Below are 19296 nucleotides of genomic sequence, written 5' to 3' on the forward strand. Positions count from 1 at the left end.
TGTTCCATTTTGGCTGAATCTGGCGGGGAGCTTTGACCTGACTCTCTGGACAGAGAACTCACTGGCTGTGGCGAGGCTGCGCTGAGAACTTTTGAATTCCGAGGACTGTTTCCTGGCAGATCAGGAAAACATGTGCTCAGACTCTTTTCAGGAGGAAGATAAATATTAATCTGTCATTTTGAAAGGGAACACATGGGTGTCAAATGACAACCATTTTCTTTTAATGGCAGACATTTGCTAATGAATAGGTACGTGTCCTGAGGTGAGGCTGGGAAAAACTCGGCCACCATTGGGCAGGATTTTTTGGAAATTTTTTTTTGCACCAAGGACAGATGGCATTTGGGTTGTCAGAGTCACCGAGGCTCAGAGGGGCAGGTATTTGCTCCTCCCTCCTGAAAAGACACAAGAGGACGAATGGGAATGCTCGGGCCTCAGAGTTAGGCAGCTCCAGGATGCTTCCTGACTGGGTCACTTCCTTCGGTGTGACTTGAAGCAAGTGTCATCACCAGAGTGTGGGTGATGCCACCTGCAGGATGCAGGTGAAGGGCCTGCACAGAGCCTGGCAGTCCTGGGTGTGTGTGAGTGACAATGGCCATGGACAAGGGGGCCTGGGCTCTTCCCGTCAGCCCGACCTGCCTTGGGGCTAAGATGCTGGCTGGCTGGCATGCTGGGCTCTCCACAGGGAAGGTTGGACAGGCCACAGGCTCGGCGAGAAATAGGCCCGGGGCCTCTCAGCCTCGGCTTCCCTGTGTAAGATGAGAGGGCTGCACGGAGGTGCTCAGGGCCCCTTTCATTCTCACCAGGACATACCACGCGCTGGGGTTGGCATCTCAGCCCTGACAGCCCACTGCTCTCACTAGAGAGCTCTTAAAGCACACCAAGGGCCCAGCCTGCTGCACACCAGGCAGATCAGGAGCCCTCAGGTGGGGGCCTGGTGGTGGTGTTGGCCAAAGTTCCCCAGAAGATGGCAAAGTGCGGCCCCAGGAAGAACCACTGATAAGCCGGAGGAGGCTGAACCCGTGAGTGCTCTCTCACAGCCCGCCCGGCCCCACCACAGGTGACAGAAATGTCCTCTAATGGACTTGATGGTTTGGCCTTGCAGGGTCCCCACCTGCTGGCCCCAGCCAAGCCTTGGGCCAAGTGAAAGGCTGGTGTCCCACTGTGCGCCTGCTTTGCTACCTTGACTGGGAAGAAACAGGCTGGAGAAGGCAAGACTCAGCCAGCAGTGCCTGGGGAGCAGGGCCAAGCCCAACCTGGGCTGCCATCCTGGGACTGCTCTGCTCCTGCCCAGAGGCTGCACACCGCCCTGGGCTGGGAGGGCAGCCCTTTCTGGGATGGGACAAGCAGTTCCCCCTGCCTCCACCCAGGGCTCTTTCTGACAGCTCGGGAGCCAGGCCACAGCCTATCTGCCCTTCCCAGTGGTTGGGTGTCTGCAAAATGCTGAGGACGGAGACCCAGTGATTTCTTTTTTTTTTTTTTTTTTTTTAAAGAGAGTGAGAGAGGAGAGACAGTGAGAGAGAGAGAGAGAATTTTTAATATTTATTTTTTAGTTCTCGGTGGACACAACATCTTTGTTGGTATGTGGTGCTGAGGATGGAACCCGGGCCGCACGCATGCCAGGCGAGCGCGCTACCGCTTGAGCCACATCCCCAGCCCGAGACCCAGTGATTTCAACGATGGCATCCACACCACCACTGCCACCTGTTTCCTCGTGGCTGGCCGGTGCTCCCTGCTTCACACACATTAGCCACACTTTAATTCCCACACCAGCCAAAGGTGAGTGTCCTGCTCCCTACTTCACAGGTATGGAAAGCAGCTTAGTATCTAGCTCAAAGTCTCCCCAAGAGTAAAATTACTTATCCAACGTGCATTCCTAGACCGACTAGTCAGATCGACGAGACTCCTGAGTGGGCCTGAGTCTACTGGGGAGATGAGCCCACTGCCCAGACCCGCGTCCTGTCTGCATGTGCTTTGGGCATTCCAGCTCTTTGCAACTGGTTCTTCAGTTCTGACCTACTTGCAGGAAAGCCTGGTGCAAAGATCATCAGGGGGGGCTGGGGATGTGGCTCAAGCGGTAGCACGCTCACCTAGTGTGTGTGCGGCGCGGGTTCGATCCTCAGCACCACATACAAACGAAGATGTTGTGTCCGCCGAGAACTAAATAAAATGTTAAAATTCTCTCTCTCTCTCTCTGTCCTCCTCTCTCTCTCTCACTCTCTCTTTAAAAAAAAAAAAAAAAGATCATCAGGGATTCTGCTTCTAGCTGTAATACAGTTGTTTTGAACATGCTGATTTTCCCAATACAAACAACTAGAGAAACTGGATGTAACACACACACACACACAGGAAAGGGAATAGAACCTTGTGACTTGTGGGACAATATTCTGTAGTTGAACATTTGTTTAGTTGGATTCTCAGAAAGGGAGGAGAGAAGGCAGAAAAAAACACTTGAAGAAATAATGACAACATTTTTCAAATTTGGTGAAAATCTATAAAGCCACAAACCCAGAATTCTTAACAACCCCTAGCAAGATGCCAAAGCACATTATATAGTCAACCTGATGAAAACCAGTAATAAAAGAATTTTTTTTCGGTCTTTCTTTTCTTTTCCTTTTGAGACATGTTCTCACTAAGTTTCTTAAGGCCTCATTAAGTTGTTGAGGCTGGCCTCCAACTTGTGATTCTCCTGCCTCAGCCTCCTGAGTCTCTGGAATTACATACAGGTGTGCCACTGTGGCTATCAAAAAAAGGGAATATTTTTGGCCATCCTGGGGATTGAACTCAGGACGTTGGATTTTTAACTTTGTTTATTAAATGTGGTGAATCCAGGGCCTCACACATGCTAGGCAAGCACTCTACCACTGAGCCACAACCCCAGCTTCAAAAAGGGGAAATCTTAAAAACAGCCTTATGGTGCTGTGGTGGAGGCTGCTTTTCCCAACACTGGGGAGGCTGAGATGGGAGGATCACTTGGGCCCAGGAGCTCTAGACCAGCCTGGGCAACATAGTGATACCCTATCTCTACTTAAATAAATAAATAGATAACTAAATAAATAAATTAAAAAATCCAGCCACAGTTGTTTGTTTTAAGCACATCAGAGACAAAGGAACAATGACTGTAGACCTCTATCACAAACTGTCTAGGCCAGAAGATAACAGAAAAATGTCTCTAAAGTACAGAAAGCAAAAAGCCTATAAACTAGATTTCTATATTTAGTAGATGTATTTTTTTTTTACAGGGGATTCAACTCAGGGGCACTCAACCACTGAGCCACACCCCCAGCCCTATTTTGTATTTTATTTAGAGACAGGGTCTTACTGAGTTGCTTAGCACCTCAACATTGCTGAGGCTGGCTTTGAACCCATGATCCTCCTGTCTCAGCTGGGATTACAGGCATGCGCCACCACGCCTAGCTAGACATATCTTTTGTAAATGAAGCCAATATAAAAATCTTTCTCAGATGAAGGGAAAGGGAAGCCAAGTGAATCCATTGGTAGCAGACCCGATCTACAAAAAAAAAGGCAATTTTCCAGGAAGAAGGAAAATGATACGAGAACGAAATCTGAATCTATACAAAGGAGTAAAATTTGTCAGAAATGGTTAATATATGGGTAAACACAAAACATGTGTAATTCCAATAAAGCCATACTTAGGGGGACATCTAGTCTTAAAGGTGTACAGAAGAAAAGAGCAAAGGCTGTGTCCATCACAGAAGCTGGAAAAAGGTCAATAATAAGTGAAATTCAAATAAAGTGGAAAAAAGCAAATAATAAAGATAAATGTGGAAATTGATTTCTTTAAATGTGCATTTGAGAAAAACAACAAAGCCAAAGTTGTTTCTTTTTTAAACACAATGTATAGATCTACAGCAAGACTGATCAAGAAAACAACCTTACCAATACTGACTAAGGGAACATAATTATCATACAGCAGGTAATAAAATATAGCAAGATCCCGCAACCTAAGGAAATAAATATGCACTGCAGTATTTAAAGATGAAATAGCATGATACATCAGCTAGTGCTCAACGAGTCAGAAAAAATATGTAAACCAGTGGATGGGGGAAAAAGGTAAACAGTGGTGGACCTGGGCAAGGAACATGCAGCAATCAATTGTACTATTCCTGCAACTTTTCTGCTTTTATGAAATTAATATGAAAACAAAGTTACAAAAATTATATGATGAGGGCTGGGGTTGTGGCTCAGCGGTAAAGCACTCACCTAGCACATGCAGGGCCCTGGGTTCAATCCTCAGCACCACATAAAAGTAAATAAAATGAAGGTATTGTGTCCAACTACAACAGAAAATAAATATTTAAAAAATTTTAAAAATAGTATAATGATGTAAACAACTTTAGGTCAACAATTTTAAATCTAGACAAAGTGGACAAATTGTGTGAAAAACAAGAAGAAATATGAGGAAGTCCCATCTACTAAATAAATTGAATCAGAATAAAAACTTTCACACACAAGACAACCCCTCCGTCTCCAACTACAAAGGCTTCACCAGTGAATTCTTTCAAACAACTTAAGAAAAAATTTAAAAAGCTTCAGTGTCACATAAACTCTTCTGGAGAAGGCAGGCAGATGTCTCCACAGCACCGAAGGCCTGTAGCAGTTCACGTTCACAATGGGGATTCTGAGAATGGTCGAACCTGGGACAGCCACACTCCGATTCTTGTCCTCAGCCACCCTCTGCAGAGTGCTCAGGAGCTCCAGTACAGATGGGACACCGCCCAACTCATTTTATAAAGCCAACATGACCTTGATTTCAAAACCTGATAAGGACATTACAAAAAAGAACAATTACAAGTGAATCTCTGTCGTGAACTGAAGCAAAATCCCTTAGCAAAATATTAGCAAACAAAATCCAGTGATGTACGAAAAGGCTAATACCTCTAACCAGAAAGTTGGTTTATCTTTCAGATAAAAGATTGTTTTAACATTTAAAAATTAATCAAAAAGAAAGTTAGTTTATTCTATAAATGAAAGGTTGTTTGACATTTAAAATCAATCAATATCGCCCAGTGCAGTGGCATATGCCTGAAATCTCAGTGGCTCAGAAGGCTGAGAAAGGAAGATCACAAGTTCAAAGCCAGCCTCAGCAATTTAGTGAGGCCCTAAGCAACTTAGTGTGACCCTGTCTCAAAATAAAAAATAAAAAAAGGGCTGGAGATGTGGCTCAGTGGTTAAGCACTCCTGGGTTCAATGGTTCAATTCCCTGTATCTCACCCCCCCCAAAAAAAAAGTCAATCAATGTGCTTTACCACATATAATCAAATAAAAATTTGATAAGATTAAATATAAATTGATAGTAATAAGAAGAAAATGTCATCAAACTAGGAATAGGTTTATAGAAAAGTTAAAAACTTCCTCACTCTGAACGGATATCTGTGAAAACCTATAGTAAGTATATTATTGATGTGAAATATTAAAAATTTTCTTTCTGAGATCAGGAATGAGACCAACACTTCTGTTTGACATTATAATGGAGAACTAAGTGTAGAAAGGGAAAAAAAAAAGAGGAAAAGGTATAAAGACTGGAAAGGAAGAAATAAGATGGTGTTTATCCACAGGAAACATGATTATACACAGAAAACCCAGAAGTCAAGAGAAAGCCTTTTTAGACTAATAAATGAATTTAGTAAGTTGCAAAATACAAAGTCAATGTCACAAAAAATCACTTGCACTTCAATGAACTAGTAACAAATAAATAGAAAATGAAATTTAAAACACAATATTACCTACAATAATAAATGTATATGCACATATATAAACACACATGAAAAAAAACGACATCAAATGTCCTGGAATAAAACTAATTGGGGGTCTGGGAATGTAGCTCAGTGGTAAAGCACTTGCCTAGCACAAGTGAGGCACTGGGTTCAATAAAAATGAATAAATAAAATAAAGATATTGTGTCCATCTACAAAAAAAATTTTTAAAAAAACGAATTAGGCTATGCAAGACCTCTTCAGAGAATACAAATCAAAAGTGTGAAAAATTTTAAAAAGACCTAAATAAATAGACAGATGTATCTGGTTCGTAGATTAGAAGACTTAATATTGCATTGATGTCAATTCTTCCCAACTGATCTATAGATTCAATGTAATAAAAATCCCAGCAAGATTATTTGGGGGATTGTAGAAGTTGACAGGTTGATTCTAAAATTCATATGGAAATGCAAGGAGCCAAGAAAAGGCAAGAACAAAGTTCAAAGATTTCTACTCCAATTATCAACAGTTATGATCAGCCTACAGAAGATAAATTAGTCTGGAACAAAGAGAGTTCAGAAAGAGATCTACATTGGCTATGTGACAATTGTGACAATTTGAAACAAGGGGAATGGGTCATCTTTAATAACTAGAGCTGAGTCAACTGTATTTTCGGAGGGAAAATTAAACTTTGACTTTTAGATCACATAACACACAAAAATATTAACCCTGACTTCACACCATGTACAAAAATCAAAGAGTGAATAGTTAAAGCCCTAAAACATCTATGAAAAAACTTAACAGAAAAGTTTTATGACCTCAGAATAGGTAAAAATTTCCTCGACAAGATGCAAAAACACACTTAACTATAAAGAAAAATAGTTGGCAAATTGAATTAGATTATTATTAAAAATTTTTGGGTCTGAGGATATAGCTCTGTTGGTAAAGTGCTTACCTTGCATGCACAGGCCCCAGGTTCAATTCCTAGCACCACAAAAAAAAAAAAAAAAAAAAAAAAAAAAGAAAGAAAGAAAGAAAGAAAGAAAAAAAGATTTATGGGCTGGGGTTGTGGCTCAGTGGTAGGGTGCTTGCCTAGCATGTGTGAGGCACTGGGTTTGATTCTCAGCACCACATACAAAAACATAAAATAAAGGTCCATCAACAACTTAAAAAATAATTTTTAAAAAAAGGATTTTTGTTCAGAAAAAAAAATGAGAAACACTGTTAGGGGGGTAAAAAGTGAAGTCACATACATATGTATCTTAAAAATTAATGTCTGGAATATACATGAATTCTTACAAATCAGTAGGAAAAAGGCAGACAAATAGTAGAAAAACAGTCAAAGTCTCAAACAAAAGCTTCACAAAAGAAATTTTGCAAATGTCCAGTGAACACATGGAAAACCGCTCATCCTCTTAATTTCTAGAGAGCACCAACTGCAAACCACAATGGCCACTCACACTAGCCGGTGTGGCTCACATGGGTTCAACTGACCACCCCAAGTGTGGGCAGCAACGAGTCCTGGAACTGTGCTATTGGGACTGTAGGGGTGCGACCACAGCGGAAAGTGTTAGCTACACCTGCTAAAGGGGAAAGCTTGCACACTCTGTGACCAGCAGTTCGCTACAGCCACACATCCCAAAGTTATGCAGGCTTACAACATGTTACCAGAACATACACGATAAGGAGTAGACCTGCAGCATTAGCATGCACATCCCCTGAAAATTCTCAATTCCCTGTCAACATTTGAATAACTGCTGGACTCCACAAGGAGTCTAAGGAACAGAGTGCAGAGTGAAAGAAGCAGGCTAGTTGATAAACACACAAAAGATGTCAGGAAATGTCAGGAGAGCAGGGTTAATGACCTGAGTGGACAGAAAGGGGGCATTCTTAGGTTCTGGTCTGTTCTATTTCATCAGCTTTGTGCCAATTATATAAGTAGGTTGATTTTGTGAAACTCCAACAAGCTGGGTGTTTATTATTTGTGCACTTTTCTGTATTTATGCTACACTTTGATAAACAAAAGAGAAAAAAGGAGAAAGAGGAGAGAGTGGATTAAAGAAAAAGATAGAGAGGAGAGAAGCACTAAGGAAACAGGGCAGGAAATCAGTCCCACATGGTCCCCAGGTGCTGGAGCACCCTCTCCAGCATCTGTGAGGCACGGTGTACTCACATGGCTTTGGTCTGGAGCAGATGGCTAGAGAGAGGTGCCAGGGCTCTCTCCCGCCTGTCCCCTGTTCCTGAGGGCTCGAATGTCACTCAGTCCTGCCCACAACTCTGCCCACTCTCCCTGGGTGGATGGAGATTTGAGTGCCAGCCTCCGGATAAAGAAGGGGATTAATTTGATCCTCCACCTGGGTACCTGTACTTGGGCAGGCTGAGAGAATGAGCAGGTGGGATGTGTGTATGAGCTGCAGAGATGGGCTGGACCTCCACTTGATGTGACCTTTCCTGTCCGAGCTGGGCTGGGGAAGGAGTATGCTGGTCAAAAAAAGGGTCACCAAGATTGCAGCTGCCCCAAGTGAGGTCCCCTTATCCTTGCCTATTCTGGTCTGCCTGCATCAAGGTGGCAGGACACGTGAAGGGCATCACAGATTGGGCAGAAGATAGTACGCTCTCTGAGCAGTATGCCAGGCCTGTGAGGGCTGCAGAGCGAATGCCTCAGCCTGTTCTTTGTTTACTTTTAGCAGGACAAATGCTGCCCAAGACGGTGTCCATTGTCCTTCCCTGGGCTGGCATTCTCTGAATCTATCATGGTCAGGAGCAGATGCAGCTGTAAGAGGAGATAGGAGGTCTAAGCTCTGGCTCTTTCACTGGTTTATGAGTTTGAGATTACTCCTTGTCCCCTCCTTGGAAAACAAGGACAGCATCGTAGCTGGCCAATACGGTAGCCATAAGCCACATGGCTGCAGGGATTTAGATCTACATTTAAATTAGTTAACATTGAAGACAACTTAAAACTCAGTTCTTTAGTTTTGCCCGTCATACTTCGAGTGCTTAGTAGCCACGTGTGACTAGAAGCAAACTGTACTGAACAGTGAAGAGAGAACATTTTTACCATGACAGGAAATTCTACAGGGCAGCGCTGGGCTGGACCCCTCTGTGGTTAGATGGCCTTTTTTTTCTCCTTCCCACCAAAGTGGGGGTCAGTATCACCACTGGGAACACGTTGGTGCAAATGCCTGTGGTGCTTTCTGGGACGCCTGATGTGCTGGAGGGAGGGGCTCAGGAGAGAAGCCAGAGCTGCGGGACCAGGGCACCCTCCAAGCTGGAGAGGAGCGAGCAGGCAGAGAGCGTGCCTGGCTCTGAGAGGAAAGAGGACCGGAAGGCCCCGCTCCCAGAACACCCACGACAGTGAGACGGCCAGGATCCCTTGTGGGACCCACCAGTTTAAGGGATTATGCAGACACCAGTGCGAGGAGGGCAAGCCTCCTCCCTGCCCTGCCTCGTGGATTTTGTCTCTCGGCTTTTCTGTAACCCAAGGTGGCTGTTCATCCATGTGTGTTCATTTCTTCCATACAGCCCACAAGAGAATCACAGAGTTTTCCTGACCCTGATTGACCCAGGATGTTAGCAGGCTTTGCCAATTTTTCTCAGGAAAGAACAGTCCATAAAGCAGGATTACCATCTAAAACTACCATCCTTTTGTTTTTGTTTGTTTGTTTTTGGTAGGTTCTGGGGATTGAATCCAGGGGTATGCTACCACTGAGCTATGCCCCCAACCCTTTTTTATTTTTATTTTATTTTTTTTTATTTTGAGGCAGGGTCACTTTAGCTGCCCAGGCTTACCTTGAACTTGTGATCTTCTTGCCTCAGCCTCATGAGTTACTGGAATTCCAGGTGTGCACCACCAGGACTGGCTAAAACCATTCTCCTTTAAATGCCATTTGGACCCTTGAGTTCAGTTAGACAAGAGGTTATGTGATGACCCATTTAAGGGTATCCAGGACATGGGATTTTGGTGCTAAAGCCTGGAAATCTCTGGAAAATCAGGAAGAGTTCGTCACACTAATTAGTGACTACTGTCCAAGAGACCTACACTTTCAAAATGCTGCTGACCCCATGGACTTCAGCAATTGAAGCTATATTTAGAAATGTCACCAGAGAAGAGGATTTGATTTAGGGATTAAATGTTCATCATGAAAGGGGAGAATGAAGCAGACCAAGTACCCTCACCCAAAAGGCTCTTGCCATAATTAACCTTCTCCGAAGACCCTCCCCATAATTTTGCTTCTTGTCACAAAGATTTTTACAGAGTGTCAACAGAATGTCCACAGGATTTCTCTGCAGAGGGCATTGTGGTTTGAAGCTTCCTTTTCTTTGTAAGTGCCAGGTTTGCAGACAAAGGTGTTGAAGAGTCTGTTTCAAAGAGAGCTTGTTGCTATGCAAAAGATACTGTCTCTGTTTTCTTGGTAAAAACTTATAAGGGATGTGGCTCAGTTGTAGAGCGCTTACCTAGCATGTGTGGGGCACTGGATTTGATTCTCAGCACTGCATTTAGGTAAATGAATAAAATAAAGGTCTGTCAACATCTAAAAATATTTTTAAAAAAATCTTATAAAACCTTTGTCTATCCTAAGAGTATGGGACAAAGACTAATTGTTATGTACTCATCTACTGACATGTAACTACTCCACTGAATATAAAATTCAAAGAATTTCCAGACTCAGGGTCCAGAAATTTTTAGGCATTAGCCCCTCTGGACCACTGCAGCTAAAACATAAACCTGCTTTCTGAAAATTCCTTGGATATCCAGCCTCATCAGTCCTACATCACAGTAAAACACGGCAGGCACGTGGATATTTGTAAAGTGAACAGATATGTAGATGCATGGACTCACCCTCTGGGGCCTCCAGCCATCTGTTCCACGCTAGGCTGTGCCCAGCACTTCGTCTTTCTGAAGTCTGAGAATGGCCTCGCTCAAGACCTTCCCCTACTGAGAAGGGCACATTGGACCAATTGTTTTGCAGAGCTACAGCTGGGAGGCAGATCAGACTCTGACTACAGAAAGCCAAGCTTGGACACAAGACCGAGTCAGAGAAGAGGAAGACCTGTCCTCTGGCAGAGTCTCTACTCCAGAAGGTTTTCCTCAGTGGTGGATCCCTCTGTACAAGCAGATTTAAAAACACTGACTTGGAATTTTCCAGAAAGATGGATTCACTGAAACTTGGAACCTAACAAGTCATCCATGGCCACCTCTTACTTGGAGTGGGTGTTTTGCTCAAAATCACAATTTTCTCATCTCCTCATTTCAGTTCAGGGTCTCTGTCATTGGTACTGAGAATGGAGCCCACCCGCATTCTATGACTGAGATACACCCTCAGCTCTTCTTCTTTTTCTTTCTTTCTTTCTATTTTTAAAATTTATTTGGTATTAGTTCTAATCAGTTATACATGACAGCAGAAAGCTTTTCAATTTATTGTACACAAATAGAGCACAACTTCTCATTTCCTTGGTTGTACACTATGTAGAGTCACACCACAAGTGCAGTCATACGTATACCTAGGGTAATGAAGTCTATCTCATTCTGCCATCTTTCCTATCCCCATGCCCCCTCCCTTCCACTCCCTCCCCTTTGCCTTACCTAAAGTTCCTCCATTCCTCCCATTCCCCCCACCCCCATTATGGATCAGCATCCACTTCTCAGAGAAAACATTCAGCCTTTGGTTTTTGGGGATTGGTTTACTTTACTTAGCATGATGTTCTCCAACTCCATCCACTTACCTGCAAATGCCATAATTTTATTCTCTTTTAATGCTGAGTAACATTCCATCATGTATCTATACTACAGTTTCTTTATCCATTCATCTATTGAAGGGCATCTAGGTTAGTTGCACAATTCAGCTATTATGAATTGAGTTGCTATAAACATTGAAGTGGTTGCGTTACTATAGTATGCTGATTTTAAGTCCTTTAGGTATAGACTGAGGAGTGGGATAGCTGGATCAGATGGTGGTTCCATTCCAAGTTTTGCTAAGGAATCTCCATACTGCTTTCCAGAATGGTTGCACCAATTTGCAGTCCTATCAGCAATGTATGACTGTGCCTTCCCCCACCCATCCTCACCAACACTTACTGTTGTTTGTAGTCTTGACAACTGCCATTCTGACTAGCATGAGAGGAAATCTTAGAGTAGTTTTGATTTGCATTTCTCTAATGACTAGAGATGTTGAACATTATTTCATATATTTGTCGATCAATTGTATCTGTTCTTCTGAGAAGTGTCTGTTCAGATCCTTAGTCCATTTATTGATTGGGTTGTTTTTTCTTTGATGTTAAGTTTTTTTGAGTTCTTTATATATTCTGGAGATTAGTGCTCTACCTGTCCTGCAAGTAGCAAACATTTGCTCCCAAAATGTAGGCACTTTCTTCACCTCATTGTTGTTTCTTTTGCTGAGAAGAAACTTTTTAGTTTGAATCCATCCTGTTTATTGATTTTATTTCTTGTGCTTTAGAAGCTTGTAAAGAAAGTCGGGGCCCAATCCAATGTGATGAAGATTTGGGCCTTCTTTTTCCTCTATTAGGCACAGGGTCTCTAGTCTGATTCCTAGATCCTTGATCCACTTTGAGTTTTGTATGTGGTGAGAGATAGGGCTTTTGTTTCATTTTGCTGCATATGGATTTCCAGTTTTCCTAGCACCATTTGTTGAAGAGGCTATCTTTTCTCCAATGTATATTTTTGGTGCCTTTGTCTAGTATGAGATAACTGTATTTATGTGGGTTTGTCTCTGTGTCTTCTATTCTGTAGTATTGGTCTACATGTCTATTTTGGTGCCAATACCATGCCATTTTTGTTACTATAGCTTTGTGGTATAGTTTAAGGTCTGGTATTGTCTTCTTGATTTTTTATTTTGAGGCAGGGCTCCCTAAGTTGCCAGGCTGACCTGAAACTTGTGATCCTCCTGCCTCAGCCTCCAAAGTAGCTAGGATCACAGGTGTTCAGGGTTCTTTCTACTGTGCATCGGTGGCCCTCTTGTGGCCATGGTGGGATGCTGGAGACTCCAACCTTGGGCCTTTCTTTGGTGACCCAGATGCTGACCAGCTTGGTCAGCTGGTGGGGTTCTTTATTCCACTCTTCCCAGTTTTGGGGTTGAAGGATCCAGGCTGATGTATTTTCTGCTCCATGCAGAGAGTCATGCACAGTGGGATTTCCTCACTTTCCACCAATGTTCAATATTAACACCCAAGTTTGCTCCCACCTGTAGCAGGTAATAATTGCTGCCCAACAATTAACCCCCAAAACATAGTAGCTTAAAGCCACAACTTTTCATTCAGCTCTTTATTCTGTAGGGTGGCACTTTCAGCTGGGCATAGCAGGGAAGTTTTGGTTTTAACTCAGGTCTCCATTTTTTCTGCAATCAGTCTGTGAGACAGATGGATGGATCTGCTATATGTTTTAGGTTATTTCAAGAATTAGAGAAAATATATTAATTCATTACTTCTTTTTTAAATTTATTTTTTAGGTGTAGATGGACACAACACAATGCCTTTATTTATTTTTTTAAAGTGGTAATGAGGATCCAACCCGGGCCCCGCCCATGCTAGGCGAGTGCTCTACGGCTGAGCCACAATCCCAGCCCAATTCATTACTTCTTTATTTGCTTATATTCCATAGCATCATTGCATATTTTAAAAATCCCATCTGGGATTATTTGCCCTGTTGTGTTTTCATTATTTCCCCCACATTTTACTTATTTATATATATATAACAGCAGAATGCATTACAATTCTTATTACATATTTCCTCCATTTTTTAAAGTGTAAAATGCCCTATGTACAGAAAAGTTGAAAGAATAATACATAGATACCTGTGTCCCTATCACTCGGATTCAACAATTGTTGAAACTATCTGTCATTGTCATTTTCTGCTTGTGTGTATTTTCATTTGGTTCCTCTTGTTTGGGTCCTGGGGATTGAATCCAGGGGTGCTCCACCACTGAACCCTATCTCAAGCCCTTTTTATTTATTTTTTATTTTGAGACAGTGTCTTGCTAAGTTTCTGAGGCTGGCCTTGAACTCACAATCCTCCGAGCTGCTGGAGAGGCTTGCATGTATGTTTTGAGCAATTTGAATGTAATCTGCAGCTTGGATTTCCTTCAGATCAAAAAATTGTCTCTCTTGGTTATGCCATTATTTGTACCTAAGAAAACTCAGAATAATTTCCTATTCCACATTCTCCAAATGTCCTGTGTGTGTGCACGTGCATGTAAGAGTGAACACGTGTAGACTTGTGCACATACTAGGCCAGCAGTCTACCAGTGAGCTACATCCCCAGCTCACTGTCCAGATTTTTTTTTTAACATTTATTCTTTAGTTGTAGTTGGACACAATACCTTTTTTTAAAAAAAATATTTTTTAGTTTTAGGTGAACACAATATCTGTTGGGAGTCTCCCGGGCTCCAAAGACTAATTTCCCCATCCCCTAAGAAGAGCCGACCAATGGTGAGCCCTGCTGGCTCACATGATCCTTAACCACCAATCAGACTAGCCCTGCTGGCTCACATGATCCTTAACCACCAATCAAAAAGCACCCCGTGCTAACTGTCAAACCCTTCAACCATTAAACTGTCATAACTGTCAAACCACCCCTCAGCTCTATAAATATGCAGAGCTGTTCCTCAATAAATGGGCATTTTCTCCAAGGGCAAGCCTTGATTATTCTTTCAATATCTTTATTTTATATTTATGTGGTGCTGAGGATCGAACCCAGTGCCCCAAGCATGCTAAGGGAACACTCCACCAATGAGCCACAATCCCAGCCTGGACACAATACCTTTTTTATTTATTTTTTTAAAGAGAGAGAATTTTTAAATATTTATTTATTTATTGTTTAGTTCTCGGCAGACACAACATCTTTGTTTGTATGTGGTGCTGAGGATCGAACCTAGGCCACACGCATGCCAAGTGAGTATCCTACCGCTTGAGCCACATCCCCAGCCCCACCTTTATTTATTTTTATGTGATGCCTAGGATCATGTAAGGGACCGGCGAAACGTCGGAGGAAGAGACCACCAAGAGACTGTCCCATGCAACAGCAAAGGGTTTATTTGGGGACCAGCATGCTGGGGCTCAGAGCTCATTTGAATAGAGCAAAGAGAGAGAGCCCTGAGAACCGCTTGAGCAGAGCTTATATACTTTCCTTGGAGAGGGCAGGGAGGGAAGTTCATTGACGGGTCAGGGCGAGTGAGCAGTTTGCCTCAACCGAGTGAAGGAGTGCATTCTGCAGTTTGGCAGTTGGGGACAGCACATTCTGGGAACAAGATTAGCAAACAGTTCTCAGGATTTCAACAGTGTTTTGTTAAGCATATAGAAAAACGGAGTGACAAGTACCTATTTTATTAACCTTTCAGATCAAACCCAGGGCCTCACACATGCTAGGTGAGTGCTATACACTGAGCCACAACCCCAGCCCCCAGATTTTTAAACAGTTTTTCCAAAGTTGAAGCCAAACAAAGCTGATGTTTCTATAATCTTTTTTTTAATATTTATTTTTAGTTTTAGGTGGACACAATTTCTTTATTTTATTTTTACGTGGTACTGAGAATTGAATCCAGTGCCTCATGCATACTAGGTGAACACGCTGCCACTTGAGCCACATCCCCAGCCCCTCTATAATCTTTTTTGATCAGTAATGGCCCCACCATGAAATTGACTTTGTGAAGAAACTAGGCCAATCATCTCATAGTAAGTCCTGTGTTACTGATTTGTCCAGTGGCTTCCACATGATATAGGTCAATCTGTTTCTGTGCATTTATTTCCTATGAACTGGAAAAATTCAGCCTTAGTACTGGGTAAGATTTGTTAGAAAGTCAGGGGACTATTTCACAGGACTGGCACTTTGTTAATTAAATCATGTAGGAAAACCCATGATGTTACTCTGCTTCCATCATTGAGGCTGGGATTTGTCACTTGCTTATGGGGGCAACAGTACCATCTCTCCACTACAAACAGACAAACAGACAACCAACAACACTGGAACATGGACAGAGTACTGGATACTATTAAGGAATTATTAACTTCATTAGATTTGATAATGTGGTTACGTTTGTGTAAGAAAATGTCCTCAATTTTCAGATGTATACAGAGAAGTCTTTAGGGGTGGGTGAAATGATGAAATGTTGGGGGTGTGATTTCAAAGAAGATAGCAATAATTTCTCAAAGGAAGAGGGGTAGATTAAGTGAGAGTGTCAAATAGTTGATAATTCTACAAACTAAAGGAGGGAAAAAAGAGTGGTTCTTTTATTACCTTTTCCCTTTTGTATGTCTTTAAACATTAAAAAAGAGAAAAACAAGAGTGAATGATTGATTCATTGATAAATGATGGGAAAATCAAACAGCTAAATTCTGAATACAGTAACTAGTTCAGACTTAAGTCTCTTAGTTACTAATCACATCTTTGGTCTTGCTTAAATTATTTTCCTGCTCTCAAAGTATATCAAGCAAACGTCCTGCAGCCAACTTGGTAAATTAGGAGCATCATCATAACTGTTTTAAAGGATGAAATAAGCCAATCTCTACTTTTAAGGTTTATTCATACCTGTTTGCCCAAGTAAAAGGCCACAAGTATTTTTTTAAAATCATGAAAGGATGAAATCTACAACAATGGTTATTTCTTTTTAAAATTTTTTAGATGTTGATAAACCTTTATTTTATTCATTTATGTATATACAGTTCTGAGAATCGAACCCAGTGCCTCACACATGCTAGGCAAGTGCTCTACCACTGAGCCACAGCCCCATTCCAACAATGGTTATTTCTAAAGGTAGCCTTTGTTCTTTGGGTAATATCATTTGCACCCATTTCCTGTCCTGACACAGCAGACAATTCTGCAAGCTGCATCAGTTTTTGGTTTCAAATGCAGTTGGCAGAACCCCAATATGGCCTTGGAGGAAGCGCAGTTAATGAGAGAAATGCTGCTCCGGGGACTGCTTTCCTGGCCCTTCAAGATTCCTTCAGGGCTGAGCAGTGTGAAAAAGAGGCGAGAACGACCCCCGGACCGACCAAAGCTGCGCCTCGCTGCATCCCCGCGTCCAGCGCCTGCTTCCGGCCGCTGTCGCCACCATGCCCAAGAGAAAGGCTGAAGGGGATACTAAAGGAGATAAAGCCAAGGTGAAAGACGAACCACAGAGAAGATCTGCAAGGGTGTCTGCCAAACCTGCTCCTCCAAAGCCAGAGCCCAAGCCTAAAAAGGCCCCTGCAAAGAAGGGAGAGAAGGTACCAAAGGGAAAAAGGGAAAAGCTGACACTGGCAAGGATGGGAATAACCCTGCAGAAAATGGAGATGCCCAAACAGACCAGGCACAGACAGCTGAAGGTGCTGGAGATGCCAAGTGAAGTGTGTGCGTTTTTGATAACTGTGTACTTCTGGTGACTGTACAGTTGAAATACTATTTTTTATCAAGTTTTATAAAAATGCAGAATTTTGTTTTACTTTTCCTTTTTAAGCTATGTTGTTAGCACACAGAACACTTCATTGCTGTTTTGGGGGGGAAGGAGCATATGTCACTAGTAGAATGTCTCCAAAGCTGGATTGCTGTGGGGAAACACACCTTTTCCTTCTAGTTTTGAGAGACTTCCTCTTTGTTCCTAAGAGGAAGGGATTCCCTGATGTTGGCACACATAGCCACCTTGGCACAAATGCCTTGTGGTATGGAAAAACTCAAACTCATCTGTATGTCCTCCTGTCCCTCTCTGCCATCGGCATAGACTTAACTCCCCTAAACCTGTTGGGACCTGATTCCCAACAGTTGGTTTTACCAGTGTGTGGGGCAATCTGGACTTTCCAGTGACGTCATTGAGAATAGTGTCCCTCAGAAGAGAAGCAGTTCCTTTTCTAGATTGTGGATCTTCAGATTAATAATTTTTGCCATTTTCCTTTCATTTCCTGAAAGTCAGGGTCGGCTTGTGAAAAGTTGTTAACATGCTAAATGTGAAATGTCAACCCTCACTCTAAACTTTCTCTATTCAGAGCATCAAATGAAGACTTCATTGGGTTTTATAGTGGCTTTCTGGTTTTGGTAGTCCATTCAAGAAGGGAGTTTGAAAGTTGTTGTATACTGTTAACGATTGTCTGCCCATGTCCTGCCTGAAATACCATGATTGTTTATGAAAAGTATCTTTAATACTTTGGCTTGGAAAAAAAAAGATTCCTTCAGGGGCTGTCAATCATCTCTTTAGATGATGATCTTGGCTTGTCAGGTCACTTTAACTTGGAAGCCACTAACACATGGCTAGGCCAGCTGCCAATCATTGTGTACTTGGTGCATCACAGTTTGCAAAGACATTTTTACATACATTTCTCATAAATTCCCTCAACCATGCTGCAGGATAGGAAAGCTAATGAAAGCCCTCAAAGGCTGGGGAGGTTCTCCAGATGCCACAGCTAACATGGGGTAGAGTTCCTCTGGATACAAGGCATCCCTGCTACACTGCCTAGTGGCCCCACTAGGCCTAGGTAGGACTTTTCAAGAAGGCTTCAATACAAGAGCAGTTGAATAAAGTCAGAATTTGTGTTAGAAACCTCTCTACATGATTATCTTTGACCTCATTGCCTAATTCTTCAGGAGCAAATATATCTAAGGCCCAATTTGGTTTATTTGACTCCTTTTACTACTGTTCCTATTTTAACACTCAAGCAACAGATACCCACTGACACCCACTGAGTGTCAGGCTCTGGGAATTCTGGGATGCCTTGGTCACTGTCCTGCCCTCTGTGCTTTGCCACCTCCCAGAAGACACACTGGGTCTAGCTCTAGCTTGGGTCTAGTGCTGCATGGAGTACAAGTGAGGTTATCAGGTTGTACAATCCTCTGAGTGAGTCCTACTTTTCTAAAGGAGGTAACACTTGAGCTGCCCTTGAACAATGGGGAGGATTGTGGCAGACTGAGAAAATGGAGAATGCTTTCAGGAGTCTCTTTAACTTCCCATCGTGTGTGTGCCAGGGTTCTTAACTTGTGCTTATTATTTTTCAAGAGTAGTTACTTACTGTTCTCCAATTCCTCCTATATTCATACTTCAAAACTATCAGAAAGGTTTTTTGGATGACCCACATCCTATTACAGTTAAATCACATCTGTTTGTAATCAGTGGAGACCTAATGGACCCAGCTGTATTAACTACAATTGGTTGGCCACTGCAAATGTCCCAAACAAGTAAATGCCTCCCAAACCTGTCAATATGTGGATTGAACTAACCAGGACTGACATCTTCTAATACTTCATACAGTTCAAAATATCCAAAGTATTTTTGGGGAGTGTACTGTGGATTGAACCCAGGGGTGCTCTACCACTGAGTCACACACCAGCCCTTTTTATGTTTTGAGACAAGGTCTTGCTAAGTTGCTTAGGGCCTCACTAAATTGCTGAGTCTGGTTTTAAACTTATGATCCTCCTGCCTCAGCCTCCCTAGTTGCTGGGATTATAGGCATGTGCCACCACCACCTGCAGCTAAGGGTACTGTGTTAAAGAACAAAAACAGGCAAGACACACAAATCGTGCAAAGGGAATATCTACAAGATCAAGGAAATCGTTCTTACATTTTTGGACTCCAGACATCCATGTTGTAGTAAGCACCTTGCCCTTTGA

At 42.5% G+C, this 19296-nt stretch overlaps 1 pseudogene across 1 annotated transcript in view; it reads left to right on the forward strand.

The window, feature by feature from the left end:
- The window catches only part of LOC144367606 (non-histone chromosomal protein HMG-17 pseudogene), a 31907-nt pseudogene extending 14082 nt beyond the window's left edge, over nucleotides 1–17825 (forward strand). The window contains exon 3 of the transcript XR_013427167.1: nucleotides 1551–17825. The product of XR_013427167.1 is annotated as a non-histone chromosomal protein HMG-17 pseudogene (transcript). The remainder of the gene's footprint in view (nucleotides 1–1550) is intronic.
- The last annotated feature ends 1471 nt before the right edge of the window (nucleotides 17826–19296 follow it).

This window comes from Ictidomys tridecemlineatus, chromosome 1 (assembly GCF_052094955.1).
Source record: "Ictidomys tridecemlineatus isolate mIctTri1 chromosome 1, mIctTri1.hap1, whole genome shotgun sequence".
Classification (NCBI taxonomy): Eukaryota; Metazoa; Chordata; class Mammalia; order Rodentia; family Sciuridae; genus Ictidomys; species Ictidomys tridecemlineatus.